The 24,766-nt window shown below is 40.1% G+C and overlaps 1 long non-coding RNA gene and 1 other non-coding gene across 2 annotated transcripts in view; one reads left to right on the top strand and one right to left on the bottom strand.

The window, feature by feature from the left end:
* LOC145716160 (uncharacterized) overlaps positions 1-17,229 on the bottom strand; it is a 74,282-nt gene extending 57,053 nt beyond the window's left edge. The window contains exon 1 of the long non-coding RNA XR_014138616.1: positions 17,104-17,229. This is a non-coding gene — a long non-coding RNA (uncharacterized LOC145716160). The remainder of the gene's footprint in view (positions 1-17,103) is intronic.
* On the top strand, positions 6,637-6,743 carry LOC115943209 (U6 spliceosomal RNA). Its single transcript, XR_004077821.1, has one exon. It is a non-coding gene; the product is annotated as a U6 spliceosomal RNA (small nuclear RNA).
* Positions 17,230-24,766: the final 7,537 nt, after the last annotated feature.

The raw sequence follows: 24,766 nt of genomic DNA, 5'->3' as shown, positions 1-24,766 counted from the left end.
TTTTTTTAAAGATTTTATTTATTTATTATTTGAGAGAGAGAGAATGAAAGACAGAGAGCATGAGAGGGAGGAGGGTCAGAGGCAGAAGCAGCCTCCCCGCTGAGCAGGGAGCCCGATGCGGGACTCGATCCCGGGACTCCAGGATCATGACCTGAGCCGAAGGCAGTCGCTTAACCAACTGAGCCACCCAGGCGCCCCTGATTCAACTGTTTTAAATTGTTTTCAAAAAGAGACAAAAGACAAACACATGGAAAAATAACAACAGTATAGTTAGATAGTGAGATTATGAGGCTTTTATTTCTTTTTAAATTTTGTTCTAATGTTGGAGTATTTTGTGCTATAAATAAAAATCAAGATGGAATAGTGGAAAACCCAACTTTACTTCAGCTGAATTAAAGGTATAAGGTGGCTAAGTTGGGAGTCAGCAATGCCCTCAGGGGTGAGTGATGAAAATTATCATTATCATTGTTGTTAACATTATTGAGTATTTACCACTGTCCAGGCATTGAATTAAAGGCTTTGACATACAATGTATCCCAAGTCAAGACCTATCTATAAGACTATAGGATCGGGGCTCCTGGGTGGCTCAGTTTAAGCGTCTGCCTTTGGCTCGGGTCATGATCCCAGGAGCCTGGGATCGAGCCACGCATCGGGCTCCCTGCTCCCAGGGAAGCAGGGCTTCCTGGAGCCCCAGTCATTTAGTTCCCATGCTGTCCTCCTTCTGAAGTTCTTATTGAATCCAGTTGATTATAAAGATCATAAAAAATGGAAGTGGAGCATGACAAAGTAAGAGAATAAAAAGCACTAAGTCATTGGAACGTTTGTGTTTTCCAGAACAAAATGCAGTACTATGCCTTCATTGGAACATTCGTCTTTTCTTGACTAGAAGACAATCTTTCACTTCAGTTAGATCTGAAGACGTTAAAATACAAGTGCCATTCACTATGACCACCAAGGCTGCCCTCTTTTATAAAGCCGCAGGTACCAGATATCACTCTCCCCTTCTCCTCTCTAGGTAGGGATGACATAGGCAAGTACCCAATCCTGGTTATGGGACTGGCTGGGAAGTCAGAGGGATCTCTGATAAAGATTTATTCTCCTTTTAAAATGGGACCCATGAAAAAAATTGCCCTTTTCTTGCCTATGGACACAGTTGTTTAAGAGCATTAGTCCTGGAGCTGAGGTAACCATTTGTTACCATGAGAAGCTAGCCTGAGGGTGAGAAATCAACATTGTAGATAGCAGAGTTCAAAAAGATGGAAAGATCCTGGGTTCTTCATAACATCTTTGAGCTACTGCATCAACCTTAGAACCACCATGTCTCAAGCTTCTTGCTTAATGACAGTAATAAATGTCCTCACTTTTGAAGCTAGCAGTCCTCAGTCAGAAGCTGTACTGCACAAGGATTTGGAAATGTGGGGGTGGCGGTGGGGTGGGCAATTTTGCTTTAGTTAATGACTGGGTGGAGGTAGTAGCATTTGGTGCTAGAGATAAAGGGTGCTAAACATCCTCCCATGGGTGGGACAGTCTTGCCCAAATGCCAATAGGGTACTTAGAAGCACTGTTTTAAGTAAACTTTAGTTAGGTTATTTGCAGCTGAAAGTATCCAAACTGATATAAATGCAAACCATTAAAACTTTATCACATTTTTATAGAAGAACATGTATCTTAAGTACTAAATATTAGGTGGCTGATACTTAGTGCCATCAACTTCATGATCACTAAAAACTTTTGTATGTTGAAATGGCTGAGAAAACAGTGTGGACTGATGAGAATTATAGTAAGTGGATTATTATATTATCAGACTTTTTTGTCTTCAGAACTCTTGACTTTAGACAAGATTATTGCTTTAGGGGTACCTGGCTGGCTCCCTCGGAAGAGCACGCAGCTCTTGATCTCAGGGTCCTGGGTTCCCTGGGTGTAGAGATTACTTAAATAAATAAATAAATAAATAAACTTAAAAAAAAAAGATTAATTGATTTTAAAAAATCTAATCTTCCCTCCTAAAACCAATTGCTTTCTTTGATTTAAAAAACATCTTTATTACCTAAAATGTTTTTGTCTTTACTTATTGATAAAAATATCTTTCCACAAATATTACATGAACACATTCTCATTGTAAGTGCAAACAATAGAGAAATATACAGAACAAAATACAAAAATCACTCTTCATCTACCTTCAAATCCCTCTTACCTCTCCAGAGAAAACCTCTTTAAACAGTTTGGTTTGAATGCTATGTATGTACTTATATGCATATACACATTCAAACTTTTTTTCTTTTTAAAGGTTTTTTTTTGTTTTTTGTTTTTTGTTTTGAGAGGGGAGAGGGACAGAGGGAGAAGCAGACTCCCCACTGAGCAGGGAGCCCGATGCGGGACTCGGTCCAGGGACTCCAGGATCACGACCTGAGCCGAAGGCAGTCGCCCAACCAACTGAGCCACGCAGGCGCCCCTATTTTCACGTATTTTTAAAATGGAATAATTCCATATATACACAATTTATCTTTTCATTTTTTATGTTTAAATTTTCATTAAAAATTTAATTTGGGGCACCTGTGTGGCGCAGAAGTGTAAGCGTCTGCCTGCGGCTCAGGTCAAGGTCCCAGGGTCCTGGGATTGAGTCCCGCATTGGGCTCCCTGCTCAGTGGGGAGTCTGCTTCCCCCTCTGCGTCTCTTCTCCCCTACCACCTACCCCCTGTGCTCTCTCTCTCTCACTCACTCTCTCTCAAATAAATAAATAAAATATTTTAAAAATTTTATTTTAATTGTGATAAAATGTTTTATATATATAAAATTTACCATCTTAATTATTTTTGAGTGTATAGTTCAGTAATGATAAGTATATTCACATTACTGTGCAACCAACCTCCAGAACTCTTTTCAAATTGCAAATCTGATTCATTAAACAATAACTTCCCATACTTCTCTCCCCTCAGGCCCTGGCAACCACCATTGTACCCTATGAATTTGACTATTCTGTGTACCTTTATACATGGAATCATACAATATTTGTCCTTTTTGTGACTGACATAGCTCACTTATTACAATGTCCTAAAGAGTCATCCATGTTGTAGCGTATGTCAGAATTGTCTTCCTTTTAAGGTTGAATAATATTTCATTGTATGTATATACCACATTTTCTTTCTTTTTTTTTAAGATTTTTTAAATTTATTTGAGAGAGACAGAGAGCATGGGGGCGGGTAGCAGAGGGAGAAGCAGACTCCCTGCTGAGCAGGGAGCCCAATGAGGGGCTTGATCCCATGACCTGAGATCATGACCTGAGCCAAAGGCAGATGCTTAACCAACTGAACCACCCAGGCACCCCCCATCATATTGTTTTTTATAGCAGTTGCACCATTTTACATTTCCACCAGCCATGGACAAGTGTTCCAATTTCACCACATCCCACCAGCACTTGTTTTTCTTTCTTTCTTTCTTTCTTTCTTTCTGCTTTGTAGTAAGTTTTGAAATCAGAAGTGTGAGACCTCCAACTTTGTTCTTTATTCAAATTGCTTTAGCTATTTGGTGTCCCTTGAGATTCTGTATGAATTGTAGGGTGATTTTTCTATTTCTGCAAAAAATGTCACTGACATTTTGATGGGATCATATTAAATCTCTATCAACTTTGGTAGTATTGACATTTTAACAATATTACATGTTCCAATCCATGAACACAAGATGTTTTCCTATTCATTTGTGCCTTTTAAATTTTCTTTCAGCAATGTTTTGTAGCTACTATATTTTTCATACATTATGGAATCTTTTCCTATGTCATTAAATGTTCTTCAAACATATTATTTTACAATTCTATAATAACCCATTGTGTGGATGTGCTATAATTAATTTAACCAGTATCATATTTTATATACTGTTTCCAAGTTCTCTCATTATAAATAATGATACCATTAACACATTTTTTAACATTTATCTAATCATTTCTCTAGGATAAATTATTGACTCATGAGCATGAAAACGTTATTGGTACATGTTGCCAAACTGCCCCTCAGCAGTGCAGTACAAATGTAGTCTTACTATGAGTATCAGCCTGCTGTTCTTTCTCCCAGCCCGGGGCTGCTGAGTGCTGTAGAGTGCTTGCAGAGTACTTTACCTGGGACACCTGCCTCTACCATACTAATACTGTATTTTTTTAAATTTTATTTATTTATTTGACAGAGAGAGACACAGTGAGAGAGGGAACACAAGCAGAGGGAGAGGGAGAGGCAGAGGGAGAAGCAGGCTTCCTGCAGAGCAGGGAGCCCGACGCAGTGCTCAATCCCAGGACCCTGGGATCATGACCTGCGCCAAAGGCAGACGCTTAAGGACTGAGCCACCCAGGTGCCCTACTAATACTGTATTTTATCCTCTCAAAATTATTTGCCAAACCAAATGGTGGTAGTAGATATCCCTTATTTTAATTTGTGTTTAATTAATGGTAAGGTAGAACTTTCCATTCCAGACCTCAAAAGAGTGAGAATTTCATTTATTCATTCATTCATACATTTGTTTACCTAATATTTATGGAGCACTTACTAAGTGCCAGCACTGTATTTGATACCGGTATCATATAAATATGAAATAAGGTCAGACCCCGCCCTGAGGTTCAGAGCAAGTCACCCTAGAATGAGTGGAAAAGCAAGGCATTGTCTGAGAACACATGTTTGGGGTGGGAATGAAGGTTGGGGGAGATCAGTAGATTGTTACCATCAACACATGATTAACATATAGAAGATGTGCTGCTCTAGCTTTTATCCCTGAAACAGGGAAGTGAATGTACAGTTTTGATAGTCTGAGGATGGGATGGAGAAGGGGAGAGGAAGGGGAAAGGAGAGAGAACATACAGAATACCCAGGAGCTAGGAATCTCTCTAAGTCATGAGCTTTATCCCAAATACTCATGAATATTTTGTATTCTATTCCACATGAGGTTAATATTAGGAAACCATTGCTGAGGTCCCCCTAAGGAGCAGCTGAAAAATGCCCCCCTTTTTAAGTTCCCATACAAACAACTGAAACAAGGGTTCACTTGGAGAGGAAAGCATGGTTGGTATAGGGTAGGGAAGGACATTATTAAGTAAGGGGTGGCAGAGAGCCTTCCAGGCCAGCCCCAAGTGCCCACATCAGACTCCCAGGGAGAGTGGCCTGGAATAAAGACCAAATCAAATCAGTTACTGCCCCCTTGAAACTCTTCAGGAAACTGGAACTGGGCTTTCTGACCTAGTAACAGAAGGTGGGAAAGGGGAGGACCCTTCTGCCACCTCGGCCAGGCTACCCTGGGGAAGACCTGAAGAGCAGCTAGTGGCCGTGGAAATGAGGCAGGGAGGGTGGCGGCAGGGGCAGATGCCTTCAGAGAGGGTCTGAGGAAAGGCAAATTGCACCAGCAAGGCAGCTCAGTAGAGTCCCGAGAACCAGAACTTACGGGGTTTCCAGGAGATGGAGGTGAGCAATCTCGCTGTTGAGCCCTGGGTCAGAGACCCTACAGTTTCCCGGTGGTAGTGAGCAGGGTTGGGTAAGGCCAACCAGGGACAAGTGGCTTAATCTCTATGAGCTTGTTTCCTCATTTGTAAAATGGTGATACATGGTGTAAAATAATGATTATATTGAAGAAAAAATTTCTGGGAAGTTTTGAGTGCCAGTGCCCTGGTATAATAAAACCATACATAATAATGACATTCTCTTTAAGGCTGTGGTTCTCAAAGCAGGTGGAACTTCTCCGGGGGCATTTTGGCTTCTGAGGGAGAATCTTCACATGTGATAATGATTAGAAGCCCTGCTGGGATTTAAGGGACAGTTGCCAAGGATGCTGTCCACTCCAAAGAATTATTCTGGTCCCTCACAACTTTTGAGGTCTCTCCAGATATATCAGTGAACAACCTGTTCATAATTACCTGCGCCTACAACCTACCTTCATTTTTCATATAAATACAGTGTCCCCCCAATTCTAATACACACTGAACTTTCTAGAAACACACCTTGCAGATAAAGGAAAAGAAGGCTGTATTTTGGTTTGTTTGAAATTTTGCAGCAAATTTTTCATCATTTCAGAAAAAATGAATCACTGATAGTCACAGTTTTCTCAACATTCAAATCACCATTTCAACACAACTCTAGCCGTCTGCGTTTATAGCTACTAATGACATGCATGTTTCTATGCACAGCTGCAAACCTCCAACTGACTCTTGGCCCCATAATGTAGTCATGCCTGAGCACTGATATAGTGAAATATATATATTGTTAAAGATTTTATTTATTAAAAAAAAGATTTTATTTATTCATTTGAGAGACAGAGAGTGGGGGAGGAGCAGAGGGAAAGGGAGAAGCAGACTGTGCTGAGCACAGAACCTGACATGGGGCTTGATCCTATGACCCTGAGATCATGACCTGAGCTAAAATCAAGAGTCAGATGCTCAACTGACTGAACCACCCAGGTGCCCCTGAAATACACATTTTATTATAAAATACATTCCCTTCATTTCTCTTTTATGTTGAAGTTGGGGCCTTCATTGTTTATTATATGTGTAAATGATTTATTGTACTAATGAATTTTATCTCAGGATAATAAAGGAGATGTTATAAAGTATTTGTATTTGTAAAAGAGGGATAACCCTATTAGAACTACTGCCTTCAAAGAAAAATTGTCGTGCTCGCTTCGGCAGCACACATACTAAAACTGGAACGATACAGAGAAGATTAGCATGGCCCCTGCACAAGGATGACATGCAAATTCGTGAAGCGTTCCATATTTTTAATAAACCACAAATTAAAAACAACAACAACAAAGAAAAACTGTCTTCCTGATCACATGGTGTTAATGATACCTCAGGCACGAATGAACGGTCCTCCATTTTATGTAATTATGTATGCAGTTGTGGCTACGTATTGAATAACTATGAGATGCAAGGAAATGCCTCTATGGTGTGTACCAGGGCAAATCACAGTGTTCTTTCCATTTGCTGGTCAACACTTTGAGCTTGAGTAAGCAGATTAAAATGAACTCTCAGGAATCAAATTTCCCAGTCTGAATGAGAAGCCAAAGCTGAGGATAAAGCAAGGCAAAGAAAGATGTTAGATCTCCAGAAGCCAGGCAGAAATAATGATAAGGCCAATTAGGGGCGCCTGGGTGGCTCAGTTATTAAGCGTCTGCCTTTGGCTCAGGTCATGGTCCCAGGGTTCTGGGATCGAGCCCCACATCAGGCTCTCTGCTAGGCAGGAAACCTGCTTCTCCTTCTCCCACTGCCCCCTGCTTGTGTTCCCTCTCTTGCTGTCTCTCTCTCTGTCAAATAAATAAATAAAATCTTTAAAAAAAAATGATAAGGCCAGTTAACATTATTGAAGCTTATGTCCTAGGGTTTTATCTTACATATTAAATATTATGTCATTTAATCTTTACATAAACTCCATGAAACAGGTACTATTGTTATTATTCGTAGGTACATGTGAAAAAACCAAAACTCAAAGAATGTGAATGATCTCCTCAATGACACACTGCTGAGAAGTGGCAGAGACTCAGGTCTCTCTGACACCATAGCGTAAGCTCATAACTACTACATCAGATGGAGAACACAACCTTAACTGGAGAATAGGAAAACCTTTACCCACAACTGGGGAAATGGAAAGAAGGTGAATGAAAAGAGCACTGACTTGGCATTCAGGAAATCCAAGATCAGGCTCCGTTTTTGCCACTGAATTGACCTTGGATATGTCCATTTCTTCCAGATTGCCCAATTTGTTGGCATATAATTTTTCATAATATTCTCTTATAATTGTTTGTATTTCTGTGGTGTTGGTTGTGATCTCTCCTCTTTCATTGTGATTTTATATATTTGGGTCCTTTCTCTTTTCTTTTTGATAAGTCTGGCTAAGGGTTTATCAATTTTATTAATTCTTTCAAAGAACCAGCTCTTAGTTTCATGGGTTTATTCTACTGTTGTTTTGTTGTTATTGTTTGTTTCTATATAATTTATTTCCACTCTAATCTTTATTATTTCCCTTCTTCCGTTGGCTTTAGGCTTTATTTGCTGCTTTTCTAACTCCTTTAGGAGTAACATTAGATTGTATATTTGAGACTTTTCTTGCTTCTTAAGGTTTGCCTGTATTGCTATGTACTTCCCTCTGCATCCCAAAGGTTCTGGACCATTGTGTTTTCATTTTCATTTGCTTCCATGTAATTTTTATTTCTTCTTTAAATTATTTCTTCTTTAATTAACCCATTCATTCTTTAACAGGATGTTCTTTAACCTCCGTGTATTTGTGGTCTTTCCAAATTTTTTCTTGTGGTTGACTTCATAGTGTTGCGGTCTGAAAATATGCATGGTATGATCTCAATCTTTTTGTACTTGTTGAGGCCTGATTTGTGACCCAGTATGTGATCTATTCTGGAGAATTTTCCATGTGCACTCGAAAAGAATGTGTATTTTCTGCTTTAGGATGAAATGTTCTGAATATATCTATTAAGTCCATCTGGTCCAGTGTGTCATTCAAAGCCATTGTTTCCTTGTTGATTTTCTGCTTAGATGACCTGTCCTTTGCTAGAAGCGGGGTGTTAAAGTCCCCTACCATTATTGTATTATTATCAGTGAGTTTCTTTATGTTTGTTATTAATTGATTTATGTATTTGGGTGCTCCCAAGTTGGGGGCATAAAAATTTACAATTTTTAGATTTTCTTGTTGGATAGACATCTTTATTATGATATAGTGCCTTTTTTTTAATCTCTGGTTACAGTCTTTGTTTTAAAATTTGGTTTGTCTAAGTATGGCTACCCTGGCTTTCTTTTGACATCCATTAGCATAGATAAATGGTTCTCCATCGCTTCATTTTCAATCTACAGGTGAGTTTAGGTCTAAAATGAATCTCTTGTGCGCAGCATATAGATAGGTCTTGTTTTTTTAATCCATTCTGATACCCTATGTCTTTTGATTGGAGCATTTAGTCCACTTACATTCAGGGTGATTACTGTTAGATATGATTTTAGTGATATTGTATTACCTGTAAAGTTGTTATTTTTGGAGATTTTCTCTGTCCCTTTCTAGTCTTTGTTGCTTTTGGCCTTTCTTTCCCACTCAAAGAGCCCCCTTTAATATTTCTTGCAGGCCTGGTTTAGTGGTCATGAGCTCTTTTAGTTTTTGTTAGTCTGGGAAGCTCTTTATCTCCCCTATTCTGAATGACAGCCTTGCTCGTTAAAGTATTCTTGGCTACATATTTTTCCCACTGAATAGATATTTTTCCAAAGAATACATGCAGATAGCCAATAGATACATGAAAAGATACTCAACATCACTAATCATCAGGGAAATGCAAATCAAAACCACATGAAATATTACCTTATATATCAGAATAGCTAAAAATCAAAAACACAAGAAATAGCAAGTGTTGGTGAGGATGTGGAGGGAAAGGAATGCTAGTGCACTGGCTGGTGAGAATACAAGTTGGTGCAGCCACTGTGAAAAACAGTATGGAGGCTCCTCAAAAAATTAAAAGTTGGGGTGCCTGGCTGGCTCAGTTGGAGGAGCATGCAACTGTTGATCTCGGGGTTCTGAATTCAAGCCCTTTGTGGGGTAAAGAGATTACATAAATAAAAAAAAAACAGTTTTTAAAAATTAAAAATAAAGGGGCACCTGGGTGGCTCAGTCAGTTAAGCATCCAACTCTTGGTTTTGGCTCAGGTCATGATCTCATAGGTCGTGAGATGGAGCACCAGGTTAGGCTCCATGCTCAGCAGGGAGTCTGCTTGAAGATTCTCTCCCTCTGCCCCTTCCCCCACTCTTGTGCTCTCTCCCTCTCTCAAATGAATAAATAAATCTTTTTAAAAATAATTTTTTAAAAGATTTTATTTATTCATTTGAGAGAGAAAGAGACAGAGAGCGCACAAGCGGAAGGAGACGCAGAGGGAGAGGGAGAAGCAGACTCCCTGCTGAGCTGGGAGCCCGACATGGTATTTGATCCCAGGACCCTGAGATCATGACCTGAGCTGAAGGTAGATGCTTAAGTACTGAGCCACCCTGGCACCCCATAAATAAATCTTTAAAAAAAATTAAAAATAAAAATACCATATGATCCAGTAATTCCACTACTGGGTATTTACCCAAAGAAAATGGAGACACTAATTCAAATGCAGCATTTTTACAATAGCCGAGATATGGAAGTGATGCAGACTGGCTGGTTCCAAGGACCCAGAGGGAGGCCTGCAAGACAAGCTAAGAGGATTCTTGGCTTTCGGCAAGATAGAAATCAAATGCAAACTGAGAGGAAGTGAGAGCAGAATCTATTGAAGACATAGAGAGAGTAAAGATACAGACAGCATCAGGAGACGTGAAAAGGAAAGAAGAGTGAGTCTTCTTCTTGGTTGGAGTCTGGGGTTTTTATTGAGGATTGTGGTCCAGTGCAAGCATCTTCTCAGTCACCCAGGAACAAAGATGAGTGTTTAGCTGTCCTTCATAAGTCACTCATGCCCTGAAGTCAGGGGTCTTGGTGAGTCAGTGGTCTTGGAAAATGTTCATGATCACCCTACCTGGTCACTGCTTAGGTATTACCTATTGTGCTGAAAGAATCCACAGAAATCATTAACTCCAAGGAGTTAACTATCTGTTCTGTAAGGCATGTGTAAGGTGAAGGTGTAGGTCCTAGCAAGAATAGAAGGTCCTAGCAAGAATAGAAGAAAAAAAGCAATTTTTCATGGAGTCCCTTTAGTTTTCTTGTATCAGAAGCCAATATTCACCCTAGATCAGTGGATAAAGAAGATGTGGTATATATGCACAATGGAATATTACTTAACCATAAAAAAAGAATGAAATCTTGCCATTTGCAACAACATGGACGGATCTAGAGAGTATAATGCTAAGTGAGATTAAGTCAATCAGAGAAAGACTAATATCATATGACTTTACTCATATGTGGAATTTAAGAAACAAAACAAATGAATAAAGGAAAAAGAGACAAACAAAAAAGCCAGACTCTTAAATACAGAAAATAAACTGGTGGTTGCCAGAGGGGAGTTGGGTGGGGGGGTGGGTGAAATAGATAAAAAAGATTAAGAGTAGTACATTTATCTTGATGAGCACTAAGTGAAGTATAGAATTGTTGAATCATTATATTGTACACCTGAAATAATATACCACTGTATATTAATTATACTTCAGTTTTTTACACTTGATCTTAACCAAAAGGCTGAGAAGTGATATATACTTCAATTTTTTAAAAGGGAAAAATAAGGGGCCTTATAAGGCCAACAATCTCTATCATTAACCCTAGAATGTGATTTTTTTTATTTACTATTTTGGCTGGTAGTTTAAGAGGCATGGCCTCCCCTATTATGATAGTTCTTATCCTTAGGCCAAGGATACCAAATGAGGCCATACTGGGGAGTATTCATGAGATCAACCCCAGGGGGGAGTAGAGGAAGCAGAATTAGGCAGAGGAAAAAGTATAACTGTGATACAGTCACAAAAACCCCAGGGAAGCTTTGTAGTTGGAATGACTTTTCTGAGTTGTCTCAAATTGGGGCAAGGGGGCTGGTACTCTTCTTGACTCCTGAATTCATTGATTATAAGATGGCTGACCCTAGAAAGACTTTGGTTAAGTTATCTCACCCAAATTCTCACCCAGAATTGCCAAGGGCAATTTCTGGAGAGGGGCTGAGCTAAGGCTGACGTATGCAAATACTGTTAGCAGCTGAGGAAATGAGTGTTTTAGTCCTACAGGAGGGGAATTGAGCAGTATGCCCCAAAACACAGTGGCTTAAATAAATTAGAAGGTTTTTTCTCTCTCTCTTAACAGTCCACAAGTAGGTGGGTCTGGAAGAAAATGGAATGGTGGTTGCCAGGAGCTGGGGGAAGGAGGGAATGGGGAGGTGTTATTTAATGGATACAGAGTTTCAGTTTTGCCAGATCAAAAGGGTTCTGGGGATGGATGATGGTGATGGTTGCACAATACAATGTACTTAACACCACTGCACTGTACACTCAAAAATAGTTAAGATAGTAAATTTTATGTTGTGCATTTTTTTACCACCAAAAAAAGAGGCCAATGGGCTGGGCAGAACATTGGTGGCTTTCAGGGTAGTTCAGTTCCTGACAATCAGGGACCCTGATTCCTTCCGTCTCATGGCTCTGCTATCTTCTAAGTAGTTCTTCCCAGACTTTAATATAAATGTAATCACCTGGGCATCTCATTAAACTGCAGACTCTGACGAAGTATATCTGGGGTGGGGCCTATTCCAACAAGTTCTGAGGCTTGATGCTACTAGCCCATGGGCCACACTTAGAGTAATATGATGCTAGGGCGGTGGCTTTGTCTGAATGGTCTGAGTTGTGTCGCTGTCAAGCCTGATTTCTGGCTCAACAGACAGGGAAAGAGAGGAAGGGAAGAACAAGCAAATTCCTTTTTTTTTTTTTAAGATTTTATTCATTTATTTGAGAGAGAGAGAGTGCGAGAGAACACAAGAGGGGGGAGGGTCAGAGGGAGAAGCAGACTCCCCGCTGAGCAGGGAGCCCCATCTGGGGCTCGATCCTGGGACTCCGGGATCATGACCCCAGCCGAAGGCAGCCGCTTAACCGACTGAGCCACCCAGGTGCCCAGAACAAGCAAATTCCTTTTAAGCAAGTGGTTTGGAAGCTGCACAAGGCAACTCTGTTTCCATTCCATTGGTGACAGTTTAGTCACGAGGCCACGCCAAGCTATAAATCCATCACTATGGATAATGAGCAAACAGATTTTGGATGATAACTAACAATCTTGCATGCATCTTGTTCTAGGTCAGTTTCTTCATCTTTTAAGTTGAGGTCTTTATTCGTCTAATTGTCTGGGGTTCTGTGACACCAAATGTCCTTAATGATATAAATCTGGATTCAATGTTTACTTACGGCTGCTTTCCTGAATTGGAGAGGAAAAGAAATTGTTTTGAGACAAAGAAGATTTAAACATGTTGTTTACTACTTGCTTGCTTCTAATGGAAGTGCGTTATTAGCCAAACAGGATTTCAGGTGTGAAGATGCAAAAATGAAGAAACCAGAAACAAGTTGAATTGCTCTCTGGGAGAAAAAAAGAGAGATTTAGGAGTTCAGAGGGAAAATCCCAGGGGCTGTACAGCTAATTGTAACCAGGTGCGGCCTTACAAGTCTGCCTGAGAAAAAAAAAGGGCTAGAAGGGAGAAAAGATAGCTGGTGTCTGGCAATGAACTTGGGGAGAGAACAGAGCTGGTTAATGGGGATTTTTATTAAATTTTATTGTGTGCTATATGATGTAATCCTCCAATCCATCTTCTCTACAAAATTTTCCCTCTAGTGCCTTGTAGAATGGATTTTCTTTTGAGATATAATGAGAAGTACTGAGTCCCACCCTAAGGATAGCACGTGGCAGGAACAGTGGCTGGCCCTGGGTTATAGAACGCGGTGATACTGTCATTTATCTTCAACAATTGCTTTAAAATAAAAAAGAAGAAAACAAAACACACATGCATGTGCGTGCGCACACACACACACACACACGACGAAGAACAGGCAGGCTTCCGTGCATTCCAGGAGGTTAACTGGAAGATGTGTTTGCTCTGATGACATACTGTGAGGGACTCAGTGTCTTCATCCGACACCTGAGGAACAGCTGAATACTTTTTAAGTTTCCTTCCAACTTGACTCTTCTGTGACTCAAAATCAAATGTGAAACAGAATTTAAGTAAAAACTGAATCAACCATACTTTATCAGTTTGGTGGTACCAAGAAGGCAGACAAAAGCAATGAAGAATTGAGATAATGTAATTTAGTCCAAACAAAACAAAACAAAACACAGAACTAAAATGCATGGAGGATCAAAGATAAAGTGCCTTTCTTGACTTGGAAATCTTTATAATTACATCAATTCTTCACTTGGCGCCTTGAGTTATACTTTTGCTTTTAAAAAAACAAACATCATTCTTCAGTGTGTTTTTGCTCTGACTTTACAAGAGGAAGCATCTTGGGATGAGATTATTACATATACAGAATAGGTAACACATGCACATGGTACAAAAGTTAAAAGGCAACAGGCGGTATACAGGGAAATGTCTCCCTTCATATCTCTCTCCTCTGGCCCTTCCATCCCCTGGAGGCAAGCACCTGTTTCTTGGGTATCCTTGAAGAGATGTTCTCCGGATACATAATAAATAGGAGGCTATAATGAGATCCTTTCTGTCTTAGTTTCAGCTGTATCCTCAAAGGTTAAGAGAAAACAGTAGCTATCACATACACTCACATTCCAAGGAGAGTGCCTACCTTCCAAACAGGACTTACAAAGGCAAGAATCAAAAACTGGCTTTGCAAACCTTGGCCACTCTTCAGGGTATAAAGTCCTGAAGCTGAAGTGGCCAGAGAGGGGGATTTCCTTGGAAAGGACTGTGTTATTCTTGTGTGTTTTCCTTATGCCCATGGGGGTCAGGAGGATGGTGTTTTCCCTCACACCAAAAAGAAGCCTTCAGGGGCACCAGGGTGAAGGGTGGCTCAGTCGGTTGAGTGTCTGCCTTTCGCTCAGGTCATGGTCTTGGGGTCCTGGGATTGAGCCCCACATCTGGCTCCCTGCCCAGCGGGGAGTCTGCTTCTCCCTCTGCACCCTCCCAACCCCCCCACCCCCGCCTCAAGCTTGCTCGCGCGCTCTCTCTCTCAAATAAATAAATAAATAAAATCTTAAAAAAAAAAAAAAAGAAGCCTTCAAAGAGACCACTTCTAGGGCTGGGCTAGATAGTATCCCTCAGAGTTTGGGACCTTAATCTATTCCATATGATGGAATGATATCTGGTGTGTAGCTGGGAGATTTAATGTGAGAAGCTATGGCTGTAGGCCCAAAGAGGCCGAGAATGGAGAGGCTAAGCTTTCCTGGGAGTGAGCTGCATTGACATGAGGATTAAGTGGATTCAGGGGCAAAAAACAGGTTGAAATTGGCTTAAAAACATTACCCAATTGGGCTGCCTGGAGGGATATGAGACCCCGAGAGAGAGAGAGACAGACAGAGACAGAGAGAGTGTGTCATCCTCAGCCATCCACGGGCCAAGGGTTAGAGGTGTAAGCGGTGTGGCAGAGAAAAGCATGAACCGCACCTCAGGAACTGCAGTTGGAGGTTGCTAGTTGGGGGATCTCTGAGAAAACCATAGAAGAGATCAAGAATCGGAACCAGAATCTGCTATTCCTAAAAGGCCCCAACTAGAATTACTTTCCCCATCTTTTACTTTTCCCTCTTCAGCTAGAGGAGTTTAGAGAAGCAGGGGAGAGGCAGTGGAAGACCAAGGCTGAGAAACCAAGAAGCTACCCAGCCTGCCTCTTTCCTCAGGCTCAAAGCAGAGCTGAACTCTAATTTACTGAGGCTTGGAATTTCAGTTATTTCACTGGAGTGGCCAACTTAATTACAGAAATGAAACTGTAATGGGAAATTAAAGTGCTCAGGGGACTTTTAATTTTTTTCCTAAGGATGACCAAAAGGGTTATGATCTTCCATAAGATTTCCTCCAAGTTTATTTTTTTTTATTTTTTTAAAGATTTTATTTATTTATTTGAGAGAGAAGGAAAGAGAGCACAAGCTGAGGGAAGAGGCAGGGCAGAGGGAGAAGCAGGCTTCCCGCTGAGCAGGGAGCCCAACGCGGGGCTCGATCCCAGGACCTTGGGACCACGACCTGAGCCGAAGGCAGGTGCTTAATGACTGAGCCACCCAGGTGCCCCAGATTTCCTCCACGTTTAAAGGGATAGTGAAGGGAAAGAATGAAGTTGCTTTTTATTTGTACCTTATTCTGAGCTAACGTTACAAAACCATATATGTGCATACCATATGTTCTACGCTTTCCTTTTTTATCAAAATATAGCTGGGTGCCTGTTCCATATTAGTATATACAGATTTACTGCATTCTTCTAAACAGCTGCATAGTAGACCATTTAAAGGATGTACCATGATTTGTTTTAAATCATTCCCTTTTTGGGTGTTGTCAATATATTAGTAAGTCTTAGTCCATAAAGAAAAAATGTACAAAAAAATTTAAAACACTTTGTTTTGACTATATTTAAATAAACACACTTTTTAAATATTTTATGTGAAAGATATTTCCATTTTAGAGAAACTTTGTAAAAAAGAAGAAAGACCCTCATTGTTAAGTTTTAGAGCGATACACATCACACTTAGTTATCCACTAGATGATTGTCATTAGTGATTGAAAGCTGAAACTGAAAACATTCAATATTAAGCAAAGCAATTACAATTAAATTCATTCTGGAACTTGGCTGAGCCACATAAAAACATTTTCCACCTGTTCCAACTGATAATATTTCAATACTACCTAGGAGGGTAGAAGTAGATCAATTATTTATTTTAAAAATCTCTTTTTGGGGCGCCTGGGTGGCTCAGTCGGTTAAGCGTCTGCCTTGTGCTCAAGTCATGATCCCAGGGTCCTGGGATCGAGTCCTGCATGGGACTCCCTGCTCAGGGGGAGCCTGCTTCTCCCTCTGCCTGCTCTGCTTGCCACTCCCCTTGCTTGTGCACGCTCTCTCTCTCTCTTTGATGAATAAATAAATAAAATCTTTTTTAAAAATCTCTTGGGCGCCTGGGTGGCTCAGTTGGTTAAGCGACTGCCTTCGGCTCAGGTCATGATCCTGGAGTCCCGGGATCGAGTCCCACATCGGGCTCCCTGCTCAGCAGGGAGTCTGCTTCTCCCTCTGACCCTCCCCCCTCTCATGTGCTCTCTCTATCTCATTCTCTCTCTCAAATAAATAAATAAAATCTTTAAAAAAAAAAATCTCTTTTTGTCTGATTAATAAATAATTTTGTGCTTGGAATGTGTTAGACACTGTTCTAAGTTCATTACTAATGTTAACTCACTTAATCATTGTAAGAACCCTAGGAAGTAAGTATTGTCATTACACCCAGGTTACAGGTGAGGAAACCGAGGCCTAGAGAAGCCAAGTAATTTGGCCAAGGGTGCATAGCTAGACAGTGACAGAACAAGGATTTGAACACAGGAAGTCTGGCTCCAGAGTTCTTGATCATGGGCACTACACCATGCTGTCCTCTTGAAGGCTGATTCTATCACATCACTGCAAGGATAAAGACTTATGAAGTGCTATTTTATTTTTTCACTTTTTAAAAAAATTCAAGTATAGAGCGCCTGGGTGGCTCAGTCGTTAAGCGTCTGCCTTCGGCTCAGGTCATGATCCCAGGGTCCTGGGATCGAGTCCCACATCGGGCTCTCTGCTCAGCGGGAAGCCTGCTTCTCCCTCTCCCACTCCCCCTGCTTGTGTTCCTGTTCTGTCTATCTCTGTCATATAAATAAATAAAATCTTAAAAAAAAAAATTCAAGTATAAGTAACATACAGTGTTAGGTTAGTTCCAGGTGTACTATATAATGATCCAACAATTCCATACATTTCTCAGTGCTCATTATATGGAATGCTTTCGTAAAGCAGAACTAGTTATCAAAGCCATAATCTTCCACACTCTCATCATTAAAGAAAATTGATGGGGGCGCCTGGGTGGCTCAGTCGTTAAGCAACTGCCTTTGGCTCAGGTCATGGTCCCAGGGTCCTGGGATCGAGTTCCACATCAGGCTCCCTGCTCCGCGGGAAGCCTGCTTCTCCCTCTCCCACTCCCCCCTGCTTGTGTTCCCTCTCTCGCTGTGTCTCTCTCTGTCAAATAAATAAATAAAATCTTAAAAAAAAAAAAAAAACTTTCTTAAAAAAAAAAAAAGAAAATTGATGATGAGTGCACACACTACCCAGAGGACACCATTCTGGCATTGTGGGTAAGAGAGATACAACATGCCCCCCGCTCTTGAAGGGAGTTAATCTAATTCGCCTGTTGGGTCCAAGGAAATTGCCAGAGGCAGGATTCTATGGAGTTAGCAGGTCAGTTCCCAGGAAAAAATTAGGAAACCTGATCATTAAATCCAAATGCAGAAAGATAAGAGAAAGCCAGAAAGCAAATTCAATTAGCTTGGGACTGGAGGAAAGCTAATATGTGAGATGTGCAAAGCAGACTAAAGGAAAGAGATCTTGAATCCTTACCTGAGTGAAGAGTTCAGGTGGTGGCCACAGTTACCAGTGGTCTCTGGTGTGGGTGTGAGTGTGGTGAGAAGAGTCAAAGAGTTAAAAAGTTAAACCCGTGTGGAGAGGGTCATGTTTACCCAACTTATATTTGGGAAATCAAGGCTCCAACCTACTCCAGAGAGTACTTTTTTAAATAGTACACTCTAGAAATTTATAGACATGACTGGCTGATCTTGATAAGCACGCAGCCAAGAAAAACCTAAGGCGGGAAGGGAAGACTGAGATGCCTAGAGAGGCCAGGCTGGTGACCCTAAATGACTGTAACGGGTCCTGGGCAGCCAAGTGAAGGGTGCTTCTTCCCTTCTGACGCCAGTCACAGCCCCTCTGGGGGCAGCAGTCCATGATTTTGTTGTGGAACTATTTCATGCCAACAGTCCTTGCGTACTCAGAAAGCAGCCCCTGCAGGGAAAAGCGGTACTCGCTGAAAGGCAAAATAGCTGAAAGAGAAGTTACAGAAACACACTGGTTTTTTTCTTTATAGATTCTAAGGGGAAGTCGGCCACGTGAGAGTTGACGGGTCTCCCACAAAGGATGTGTTTATGACAAAGGCAGAGACAGCTGGATTGTAGGTTCCTCCAAGTACTTTGTTCCCTTAGGGTGTAAACAGGGCTCATACTTATTTTCAGAGACAGAAAGGAAGGAGGGTAGCTAAAGAAAGTGGGTCAGACCACAACCAGTTTTAGGTGGGATGGGATGGGGGAGGAACCCCAGGAAATAGAGCAGGCGGCGACAGCTGTGAGGAGTAGAGGAAGGAGAGCCGAATCCCTAGGGAGCCTGCTGAAAGCAAGAAAGAGACTCTGAGGGAGGTGGCCTAGAAATGGGAATGGAGCCTTTTGACAGCCTTGCCCATGGGCTTCTGGGATAGGGCCCAATGATAACATTTTGAAAGCAACCACTTGGGAGAAAATATGAAACTCTGCCTGACTGAATAAAATTAGTTAAATAAAAATCATGATAGTGTAGCTGGTGTGAGTGTTTAGGTTATTTGGTTTGATTTGCCCAAGTTGACTCTCCAAAGGCTGCCACCATTTGGCATGAAATCATATTCCACTTTTCTTCAGCGGGTAATACTTGCAGCCAAGTAAGAAATTGCACTAGAATAGCTTCATTTATTTTCTCTATTTAAGAGGCAGTTTGTCCTAAATTGATTTTCTTCCTCTGCTATATATCTAAATTTTGGCCTTCATCTTATCATGCCCAAAATAAGCTTCTAAAAATAAAGTAATGAAAAGTTCTAAAGAGGAAAAGAAAGAAGGTGACAAAATGTGTTAGCTCTACAAGTAAGAGATCTTGAGACCTGTAATCTAAAAAGTTTAGACTTTTACATTCAATGCTTTATTCCTACTTCATCGGGTTTTGTCTGTTTCAAAAACTCTATACACAAATTTCAGGAATATAAGAGTATATGCCCACCATAGTGATTTTATTCCATATACAGCAATTTGGAGAAACAACAGTTTTATTATTTCAGAGGCAGCCAAGAAAGAACTCTGGGCAGTGAATGATGTCAGAAACATAGTTCTTGATTTTGGAAATGTATTAATTTCCTCTATCATGCATCTAACAGATGATAGAGGCCCAAACTAGACTAAAAATTTCTAGTAAGAAAGAAGGTATTTGCAGGTTTTATCAGTGAGAAGAATACACTGGACCTCTAGGTAATGATTAATTATATATAAGAGGTTTGCCTAGTAAATCCTCTGCCTCAGAATTATCCAGAAGGTTTTATCCAAACTCCTTGTTAGGTCACTTCAAGGCACAGTGCAGTTTCTTAAGTAATGCTAGTTTTCTAAAAAGAAGTTGAATACATTGTAATGGACTACCAAATTACTTAATATATGTGGAGCTGTCTTTTAAAAATGATCCTGTTGAAAGGGGCCGTGCATTGTACCAAAAGCCCCTCCAACTATAATTAAAAATAAAACTTTAAAAGATCATTGTTGAAATAAATAATCTGGTAATTCCCTTCTGAAAATAAGTTTAATCAATGCCTTTTTACTTGCTTAGCAAAATCATTATTACAAATAAATTATGCTCAAAATAAGCATATCGTATTAAAATGTAGACTATTTCTTAAGGATCTTTTTTTTTTCTTGGATAAATTTACCCTCTCTGACAAAAAGATTCCAGAATGTGGCAGGTGGGTGGTGCATATAGTCTTACAGCCTAAGCAAAGCAAACTTAGGACAGATTTTAAAAAATAGATTAAGTGTTTTCTAAGCTACTGCTTGCCTACACTAGCCAGCTGAAGGCTTTAAATAATTTAATCCCTACGACAACTGTGAGCTCCAACTGGAAGCCTTAAACAAGGACTGGATTCACTGAGGACTCCAACAGGTGCAGTCTAATAGTGCTTCCCTAAATCTGCTATTGATCTATGTCTGGGCACGTGCAGGACACTATATTCTTAAATTCTACAGGACACTCATTAAATTAATCCAAATGTCTCTTGTTTTGTCCCATCTTCCACTATCATATTACCTAAGACATTCATCTATTTTTTTTCCAAAGAGATACTTAGCACATGAGTTTGTTTTCAATGTTGCTTTTCTAAGCAAAGACCTCTTAACACAGGGGAAGCAAATTAACTATAAATTACTTTCTTCCTATTGTTATTGTTCTTTCTATCCAACTAACTTTTCTGTATTAGCATTTACTGAGTGCTGTTAGAATTACTCAGATTTTTTCCTTTTACACATTTATAAGATGTATAGTAATGTATTTGTTGCTTATATATTCAAATATATTTACAGAGAAAATTCACACATTCCCTTTATATAATCAAACCGAGATAACTCTTCCTATCGAGTTAAACTGAAAAACCAAAAAAGAAAAGACCAATATCATGCCCTCAGTAAGCGACATATTATGACACGATAATAAGATCTTTGCCAGGCATTCAGTAAAAAGAATTTTAAAAGCCAATAGTTATCTGGATATCCACGTGCAAAATAATGAAGTTGGATTCTATACCGATACCATATGTAAAAATTAACTCAAAATGGATTCAAGACCTAAATGTAAGACCTGAAACTACAAATCTTCTAGGAGAAAACAAAGGGGAAAAACTTCAGGATATTGGATTTGGCAATGATTTCTTGGATATGATACCAAAGCATAGGCTACAAAGCAAATATAGACAAATGGGACTACATCAAACTGTGCAACTTCCGTGCATCAAAGGAATCAATAAACAGAGTGAAAAAGCAACCTATAGAGAGGGAGAAAATATTTGCAAATCATGTATCTTATAAGAGGTTAATATCCAGAATATATAAGGAACTGTTTTGTTTTTGTTTTTTTTTAGATTTTATTTATTTATTCATAAGAGAGAGAGAGAGAGAGGCAGGCTCCCCGCCGAGCAGGGAGCCCGATGCGGGACTCGATCCCAGGACCCTGGGATCATGACCCGAGCCGAAGGCAGACGCCCAACCATCTGAGCCACCCAGGCACCCTATAAGGAACTGTTACAACTCAACAACCAAAAAAACCCAGATAATCTGATTAAAAATGGGCAAAGGACTTGAATAGAGATTTCTCCAAAAAAGATATACAAATAGCCAGCAAATATACGAACAGATACTTAACATTACTAATCCTAAGAGTCATGCAAATCAAAACCACAGTGGGATACGGCCACTATCAAAACAAAAAATAACAAGTGTTGGTGAGAATGTGGAGAAATTGGAAGCCTTGTGCACTGTTGATTGGAATGTAAAATGGTGTAGTCACAGTATGGAGATTCCTTAATAAATCAAAAATAGAATTACCAAGGGGCGCCTGGGTGGCTCAGTTGCTTAAGCATCTGACTCTTGATCTCAGCTCAGTTCTTGATCTTGGGGTCGTGAGTTCAAGCCCTGCAGTGGGCTCCACCCTCTGCATTAAGAGGGCCTAAACTCTCTTAAAAAAAAAAAAAAAAAAAAGAATTACCATATGACCCAGCAATACCACTTCTGGGAATTCACAAGAATCCAAAGCAGGATCTCAAGGTGATACTTGCACACTCACCTTCAGTGAAGCATTATTCATAGTAGCCAAGAGGTGGAAGCAACCCAAATGTCCATCAATGGATAAATGGATAAAGAAAATGTGATATATACACACAACAGAATATTACACAGCTTTAAAGAAGAAGAAGGAAATTCTGTGATATACTACAATGTGGATGAACCTCAAGGACATTATACCAGTGAAATAAGCCAGTCACAAAAGGACAAATGTTTTATGATTCCACTTATAAGAGGTACCTAAGTTATTCAAAATCTAACAGCAGGAAGTAGAACAGTGGTTATCAAGGGCTGGGGAAAAAGAAAGGGAGCAATTAGGGTTTAATGGGTGTCATGTTTCAGTTTTGCAAGATGAAAAGCTGTAGATCTGTTGCATAACAATGTGAATATATTTAACTTAAAATATATATTTTAAATATATATTTAGAATATACACTTAAAAATGGTTGAGGTGGGGGAGGGGGGCGCCTGGCTGTCTCAGTTGGTGGAGCGTGTGACTCTTGGTCTCGGGGTTGTGAGTTCAAGCCCCAATGCTGGGTGTAGAGATTAATTAAAATTAAATCTTTAAAAAATGGTAGAGGTGGTATATTTAATTTACTATATTTTTTGCCACAATAAAATAAATAAATATCAAGGTAGGGAAACCCAATAGCTCAAAATTCTTCCTCTAACACTTTTCTCCTCTCCCACTCCAAGGTTAATAGAATTATTTTTCCCAACTTTTTATTTTGTAAAATTTAAAAACCGGAGGGGTGCCTGGCTGGTTCAGTTAATGGAGCATGTGACTGACTCTTGATCTTGGGGTTGTAAGTTCGAAATCCATGTTGGGTGTAGAGATTACTTAAAAATAAAATCTTTTTAAAAAATTTAAAACCCAGAAAACTTATAAGAATTGTAAATATGAATACTCATCCTAGATTCATTTAATTGTCGACATTTTGCCAAATATGCTCTCTCTCTCTCTCTGTGTCTCTCTCTTCCCACATATACACATATATATAACACATACACACACATCTATACATACACACATATGCAGATATAAGTATTTGCTAAATTATTTACAGGTTAGTGGCAGACTTCATGACACTTCTAAATATGTCACCCTGTATCTCCTAAGAACAAGGATATCTTCTTCATAATCATAATATAATTATTACACTTGTTAAAGAAAAAATTATTCATGGGGCACCTGGGTGGCTCAGTCAGTTAAGTGGCTGCCTTCGGCTCAGGTCGTGATCTCAGGGTCCTGGGATCGAGCCCCGCATCGGGCTCCCTGCTCAGCGGGAAGCCTGTTTCTCCCTCTGCCTGCCACTTCCCCTGCTTGTGCTCTCTCTCTCTCTCTGTCAAATAAATAAATAAAATATTTTTAAAAAAAAGAAAAAATTATTCATGACACCTGTTCAAGATGATAAGGCAGAACTACTACGGTGGGATTTTGTGATATGGGAGAGGAATTGAGCTCAACTCCAACTCCAACAAAGACAAATGGGAATTTATAAGGAAGAATCAGGGTGAATGTCAGTTGATGGAAAATTGTTAAAATGAAACAACAGAGAGATTGTGGCTAAACCCAATGATGGGGGTACCTGACTGGCTCAGCTGGTAGAAAATGCAACCCTTGATCTCAGGGTCATAAGTCTGAGCCCCATGTTGGGTATAGAGATTACTTAATAAAATATAAATAAAATAAATAAACTTAATAATGGGATTCTTGTTGAAGGCAGGCCAGGGTGATAAGATATGGAAGGTAAGGGATGACGAATTTAATCAGAAATCAAGAGTGGCCAGACGGATGGGAGATTTTCCATATACTGACCCAGCAGGACTCTTGCTAAAACTATACTTGATGTGCCAAGGACAGAGCCCAAGGTCAGGGGCACAGTCAGAAAGAGGACTCAGAGGAGCCTGACTCAAGTTCAGTCAAAAGAGAATCTTTGTCATATTTGGGAAATTTAACATGGATGCAATATTATTATCTACCATACAGTCTATATTCAAATGTCCCAAATTGTCCCAATAATGTCTTATATTTTGTTTTGTTTTGATCAAGGGCATCCTAATTAAGGGTCACATATTGTATTTAGTTGTGACATCTCTTTGGTCTCTCTCTTTTTTTTTTTTAAGATTTTATCTATTTATTTGAGGTGGGGGGGAGAGAGTGCTTGCCTGAAGGAGAGCACAAGTCGGGGAGGGGGAAGGAGAGGCAGAGGGAGAGGCCGACTCCCCGCTGAGCAGGGAGCCCACTGCTGGGCTCAATCCCAGGATCCCGAGATCATGACCTGAGCCAAAGTCAGACGCTTAACGGCTTAACCAATTGAGCCACCCATTGCCCCTCTTTGGTCTCTTTTAATCTAGAATAGCATCCCATCTTTTTTTTTCTTTTCCTTTTTTTGTCTTTCATAACATTGACATTTATTAAGAGTCAGGACAATTGTTTTGCCAAACATCAATCAATCTGGATTTCTCGATGGTTTTCTCACGACCAGATCTAGGTTAAAAATTTGGCAAGATACTACATTGTTGATTTGTGCCCTTTTCCTATCAGGTGGTATGCCATAAAGGGTTAAGTCAGCAGGCTTGGTTGCTCAGACTCTGCACATTCCAAAGCAAGGATTGGACCTTGACCAGCTCTGAAGAGATAACCTCTGAGCCCTTGGAATATCCTGCCTGAAAAAAAGTGTTTTTGTATGCCTTGGGCCTTGGGCCATCCTGTATC

The sequence above is a fragment of the Leptonychotes weddellii genome, chromosome 11 (assembly GCF_054177405.1).
Source record: "Leptonychotes weddellii isolate Sample4059 chromosome 11, ASM5417740v2, whole genome shotgun sequence".
In the NCBI taxonomy this organism is placed as follows: domain Eukaryota; kingdom Metazoa; phylum Chordata; class Mammalia; order Carnivora; family Phocidae; genus Leptonychotes; species Leptonychotes weddellii.
This window is presented reverse-complemented; position numbering and strand designations above follow the sequence as displayed.